This window comes from Cervus elaphus, chromosome 18, assembly GCF_910594005.1.
Source record: "Cervus elaphus chromosome 18, mCerEla1.1, whole genome shotgun sequence".
Lineage (NCBI taxonomy): Eukaryota > Metazoa > Chordata > Mammalia > Artiodactyla > Cervidae > Cervus > Cervus elaphus.
Genome location: NC_057832.1, coordinates 81643821 through 81650993, shown reverse-complemented (window position 1 = coordinate 81650993; position 7173 = coordinate 81643821).

Below are 7173 nucleotides of genomic sequence, written 5' to 3'. Positions count from 1 at the left end.
TCTGTCATGGCATTGGTGCCCAGCAATATCACCCTGTCAAAGTCTAATGAGAGATCTTAGAGTGGAACAATAAAAAGACAATAATCCAATTATAAAATGGACAAATGATTTGAATGTTATCTGCGGACTTAGTTTCTAAGAAAACATTCTCTTCAAGTGAAGACCAAATAACATTAACTTGTGCTTTTTCAAGATGTAGTTGACAACTGACAGAAGAGAAAAAAGGGATGGGAGATACTAGTCACTCTCCAACTCATTTTAATTAAAAATTTATTTTACATAAGTTATAGGTATACAATATAGTGATTCATAATTTTTAAAAGTTATATTCCATTTATAGTTTTTATAAAATATTGGCTATGTTCCCTGTTTTGTACAATATATCCTTGTAGCTTATTTTATACCTAATACTTCATACCTCTTAAGCCCTACCCCTGTGTTGCTCCTCTCCTTCCCTCTCCCCACTGGTAATCACTAGTTTGTTCTCTATATCCGTGACTCTGCTTCTTTTTTGTTATACTCACTAGTTTCTTGTATGTTTTAGATTCCACGTATAGGTGATATCATACAGAATTTGTCTTTCTTTCTTTGACTTATTTCACTTAGCATAATGCCCTCCAAGTCCATCATGTTGTTGTGAATGGCAAAATTTCATTCTTTTTTTATGGCTGAGTAGTATTTCTGTGTGTGTACATACAGTATATATACCATTTCTTCTTTATCCATTCATCTATTGATGAACACTTAAGTTGCTTCCATGTCTTAGCAATTGTAAATAATGTTGCTATGAACATTGGGGTACCTGTATCTTTTCAAGTGCTCATTTTAAGTATGTTAAACCCAGAAGATCTACAGAGGCACAGTCAGTACCACACTCAATTTGCAAGCAGCAATTTACTTTCTGTCCAACAATATCATTTTTCATACTCAATTAATTGTGAAACCCAGGTCCCCACTGACCAGCTATATCTTGATTTCTCATCTATTAAATGAGTGTAATAGTCTCCAACCTTATAGAGTTCTTGTGGGTGTTAAATGAGTTGCTACATATAAAGTGGCTATTATCCATTAACTAGTATATTTGTTAGATATTATTTAACAAACTTGCACATTTGTTTTGGTTTCATAGTTATGCATATGTTCTAATCCTAAGAATTTTACATAAAGTTTTGCATTTGAACTATAATACAAATATATAATTGAAATATGATACAAAACTATAATCATGTAGTTTTTTAAAAAAGAAACTTAAGTCAATAATGTGGCCATTAAGAGTTTTTCTCCCTTCTTTTTTTTTAAAAAGAGGTTCATACTTTACTCAAATTTGAGAATCATTAGTCTAGAATAAACTTGGACTTTTTTTCTCTATATATACTTTTTAATACATCACAGGTGTCACTGTCTGAGCTCTTAAAAATTAATAAGGAAAAAAAATTAATAAAGAAAACCATACTTAGTCCAGTTGTCTTGTTAGTAAAGTTTTAGTTCACATGTGCTTATTCGTTCAGTCATGTCCAACTCTTTGCGACCCCCATGAACTGTAGCCCACCAGGCTCTTCTGTCCATGGGGATTCTCCAGGCAAAAATACTGGAGTGGGTTGCCATGCCCTCCTCCAGGGGATCTTCCCAACCCAGGGATTGAACCCAGGTCTCCCACACTGCAGGTGGATTCTTTATCGTCTGAGCCACCAGGGAAGCCTTTTAGTTCAAATACTCGTGGATAAAAGAAGGAGGCATGTTGCATGCAAATTTGTAAACTAAGAGTTAGAATGTCTTCAATGATTTAAATAAACCTTTAGCAAGTTGTTTAACCAGTCTTGGCCTTAGTTGGAATGTCTTTGAAATAGAGATTTGCTTTTGGGAATTCCCTGGTTGTGCAGTGGTTAGGACTTGGTTCATTCACTACCATGGCACAGGTTCAGTCCCTGGTTAGAGAATTAAGATACTGCAAGCCATGCAACATAGCCAAAAAACAAAACAGAAAAAAAAGATTGACTTTCAAATCCCTTCAAGGTCTAAAATTTTATGACATTTTCAGTATGCCCACTGTTATAGTATGATAAGTTGTTATTACATCTGGCACTTAATAAAGAAATGTGCCCTTCAAGGGGCCAAACTTTCATGTGTTATCATTCAGTTGGGAGATTCTCTGTTGGCTTAGTGGGTAAAGAATCTGCTTGCAATTCAGGACACCCAGCTTTGATCCCTGGCTTGGGAAGATGCCCTGGAGGAGGAAATGGCAACCCACTCAAGTATTCTTGCCTAGAGAATCCCTTGGACAGAGGAGCCTGGCAGGGTACAGTCCATGGGGTCACAAAGAGTAGGACATGACTGAGCAACTAACACTTTTAGGTGTTTGTTCTGCCCTTTTCTCATTCTCTGCTGTTAGTGTGAATATACAGTTAAATTCTCCAAAGTAGCAGAAGAGAATGTAGTCAGAAGAACAAGTTATAGCAATTACCACCCTTGTGCAGTATACCTCCACAGTGAATCTGGGCTGGCCCCATTTAACAAATAAGAGTGCAGTAGTGGTGATGATTTGTGACATCTAAGACTGAGTCACAAAAAGCCTTGTAGCTTCTGTCTTGGTCTCAGAGCTCATGTTATGGGGAAACAAGTAGCCACTTAAAATTTACTTTAGACCACCATGCTGTGAGGAAACCCAACCTGGCCCCATAGAGAGGCCATGGAAGAGAGAGATGCCTGAAGAGCCTATCCAGTTGAAGTGTGAAATGAGGAAGCCATCTTGGATGTCCAAGGCAAGCCTTCATATAACTTCAGCCTCATCTACTATCTGAGCAAAAGCATGACTCCAGAATGAGAGTCACCAAGCCGAAATAACTTAATTTACAAAACTGTGACAGATAATAAATTGTTGGAAGCTGTTGATTTGGCAGCAATTTGTTATGCAGTGATAGATAAGCTTGTTTAAGGGCCAAAAAAATGCTCATTTCTCTTTTGATCAATTATATCTACTTTATATCCCTTTCATATGAACTCCTTTTTAAAAAAGTATAGCCATATAATTTTTTTCAGTAGACAATTTCCTCTTTGTTTCATTAATTAAAAAAAATAATCACAAACACATGGTTTCATGTCATTTCATCATCTTTTTGATGCTCAGTTTAAGATTCATTTTCCGGAAATAATTGAGTCATCATCAACTTTGCCAATCCTGTTATTAATACCCATGAAAGAAACTAGCTTTAAGAAATAAAACATAACTACTGTTTCTATAAACATACATGTTTGACCCTTATGACTATAAAAGGATCAGAGAAGATTAGGAGTGGGAAAGATGTTAAACAGTAGTCCATTTAAATCTGTTTTATTATTTTAACATTATATTTAACCTAGGTTATTTACCTTAAAATGCATTTAAGTAAAATTGAAGTGTTCTTTAAGATGTTGAAATTTTATAACTAAATCCAACTATCCCTAAAAAAGAGGTTTCCATTTATTTTACTACAAATATTTTTAGAATTTATAGTGTTTACAAATAACAATGTGTTTTATAATACTTAATTTCATACAGTACCCCAAAATAAATTCTGTTTAGGTCAAAGTGTTAAAATTTGAAGTTCTATGTTTTTTAAAAATGTAAGTTGAGGGGAAATATTTCCTGAAAATTTATAAAATTGTTGTCAAATTATTTAAAATAGCTCACACAAATTTAGGCTGCAGTAAATGAACAAAAGAATTGATGGACATTTTAATAAAGAAGAAATAAAATTGTTTAATAAACAGAGACTCTGGGAAAGATACCATCAATGGACTTTCTATAATCTCTTTTTCCTTTCCTGTTCATTAAATTTGAACAATCAAATACTGTTCTCTAAGCAGCTCATCAAGGGTATTACTATTTAAAGGCCCTTTCTAAAATTTGCAATATACTTTGTTAAGGCAAAAAGTAAAAGGTAGGTCATTGGCTTAAAAATGCCCAGGACAACATTTCTCTTATTTTATTAAGCAATTATTTAATAAACGAGTCCCCAGTTTTCCAATATTCAATATACATATATACTGGACCTTATTATTTCCTAGATTATTTTACTCCAGTCAATTTACCTATTTTAAGAGGAGCTTAATGTTTTGAGCCATCTTTTCCAGAAGTATGTTGTTAAGAACATTTGTTTTTGAGAGCTTCCCTGGTGGCTCAGATGGTAAAGAACACGCCTGCAATGCAGGAGACCCAGGTTCTATCCCTGGGTCAGAAAACCCCCCTGGAGAAGAAAATGGCAACACACTCCAATATTCTTGCCCAGAGAATCCCATGGACAGAGGAGCCTGGTGGGCTGCAGTCCATGGGGTCGCCTGCAAAGAGTCAGATGACTCAGTCAGATGACTGAGCCACTTTCATATTTATTTTAAAACAGTGACTAATAACTTTTATTTTTATGTTTTTCAAACTATGAATTTATTCTACAAGTATTTATTGAATATTCTTTCTGTGCCTCTCTAAGGGGCTGGGAGACACAGCAACAGACAAAGCAGATCCCCACTGCCATGAAGCTTGCGCCGGCATCTAAAATATTTAAATCACAAACTCACCAATGGAGTACAGGTAGTTAAAAAAGAAAAGAATTCCAAGGATTGAGCTGTGGAACTTTCCAACATGTGGTGGTGAGAGTGATGAAAAGTAAAGGACAAAAGAAATTAAGATACCATTAAGAGATACTTCTAAGGAGGTAAGAGGAAAAGTGGAACTGTTGAGTGCCCTGGAAGCTGAGTGAAAGGAGTATTTCAAGGAAAGGGGAGTACTCAGGGGAGTGTCAGGTGCTTTTATGTGATCAAGTAGGATGAGAAATAAGAACAAGATTTAAAATGTGAAGATCATTGATGACTTACCTCATGGCAGTTGGTTCAGAGAAGGGGAGAACAGAAACTGGAGACAAGTCAAAGAACAGAGCAATCCAAGTATAGACAACTCTTCTTAAGACTTTTTCTGTAAAATAAAGAAGAGAATTGGAGTGATGAGTGGAGGAGAAAACAGGTTCCAGAGCCAGGAACAGTTTAAGATAGAAAAAATTGTATGTATATTCGTATAGGGACAATCCCAAGGAGAGCAGAAGACAGATGATGCATAACAGAGAGTGAAGAATTGCTGGCGCAAGGTCATTGAGAAGGTAAGAGGGGATGGGATTCAGTGCATGAATGGTGGGGCTGGCCTTTGTTGGGAGGATGAATAGTTTATCCTCAGTGGAAGAAAAGACACTATAGATGGGTCTAGATGCAGTGAAGTGGCTAGATGTTCTGGGTGAGTGTGGGGAAGTTCTCTTCTGACTGCTTCTTTTTTCTCAGTGATACAGGGAGCATTTGTCTGCTGAGAGTGAGGATGAGGGAAAATGAAAATTTGAGAGAAGAGGGAAAGGCACACAAAATAGGACAGATAGAAAGCACATAATAAGATAGAAAGAAGTCTAAATTTATGAGTAATCACAACTATGAATGGAATAAACTTTCCAATCAAAAGGCAAAATTTTTAGACTGGATTGAAACAAACATTTATGCTATTTTTACAAGTCAGGTGTAAAATGCAAGAACACAGAAAAACTAAAAATTAAGTATTCAAAAGGGGTACCTGTCAAATGTCAAGTAAAAGAAACATGATCTAAATATATTATTACCAGATAAAATGACTTTAAGGAGAGCTACTACTTAATGGTAAAATATTCAGTTCACTAAGAAGGTAAAATAATTCTAAATTTGTATGCCTCTAATAATGTAGCCTCGAAACACAGTATGACAGAATCACAAGGAGATTTTTTAAAGTCTGCCACTGCAGTAAGAGATTTTAACACATTTTTGAGAAATTGAATCTTTAATTAAACTTTTTATAAAGTAAAAAGTAAAAAAGAAGTAAAATCAGGCACAGGAAGCTTTCTTGGTCAGTTATCTAAACATTTTAAGAACAGAACAATCCAAAAAAGCACAAACTCTTCCAGAAAAAAAATTGAGAAAGAATGTTTCCCAGCTTGTTTTATGAGGTTAGCATAACTCTTGAAACCAAAGTTACTAAGATATGGTACAATTTTATTTTTTTATTAAATAAAAAATGTTTTTAAATGAACAACCTGATTTGCTTGATAGCAAATTTTTAAAAAAGATAATACATCAAAATTGTGATTATCTCAGTAGATGCAGAAAAGGCATTCTGCATAACTCTCTGTTCATAAAAAAATCCTTAGCAAACAGAATAGAAGGAAACTTTTAAACTGAAATGAAGTTGATTTACAATATTGTGTTAGTTTTAGTTGTACAGCAAAGTGAGTCAGTTATTTATACAGTTTTTTTTTTCAGATTATTTTCCATTATAGGTTATTACAAGATATTGAATATTGTCCCTTGTGTTGTACAGTTATTTCTTGTTGCTCCTATGTTTTATATAGAGTAGTGTGTATCTGTTAATCCCATACTCCTAATTTATATACTCCTTTCCCCTTTGGAAACCATAAGTTTCTTTTCTATGTCTGTGAATCTGTTTCTGTTTTATAAACAGATTCATTTGTTTTATTTTTTAGATTCCATGGATAAGTGATATCATACAATATTTGTATTTCTCTGTCTGACTAGCCTCACTTATGATAGTCTCCAGATCCATCCATGTTTCTGAAAGGCAATATTTTATTCTTTTTTATGGCTGAGTAACATTCCATTACGTGTATGTATATACACACACACACACACATACGTACAACATCTTTATCCATTAATCTGTTAATGGACACTTAGATTACTTCCATGTCTTGGCAGTTGTCAGTAGTTCTGCTGTGAACACTGGGTGCACATATCATTTTGGATTAGCATTCTCTCTCATCTAAGTATATACTCAAGAGTGGGATTATTGGATTATATGGTAGCTCTATTTTTAGTGTTTTTAAGGAAGCTCTATACTGTTTTTCATAGTGGTTGCACCAATTTACATTCCCACTAACCGTGCAGGAGGGTTAAAAGGAAACTTTTTTAACCTACCATTGAGCCTGTCCAAAAAATGTGCAGTACTTCCTAACACAGTGTTGAAAGCATATCCTTAAATGATGAACAGGACAAAGATGTCTTCTATCACCATCACTGTTCAACACTGTACCTGTAGTCCTAGCTTGTGTAATAATGAAAGAAGAAGAAATAAAAGGCAAAATGATTAAAAAGGAGGAAACGAATGATCATTATTCA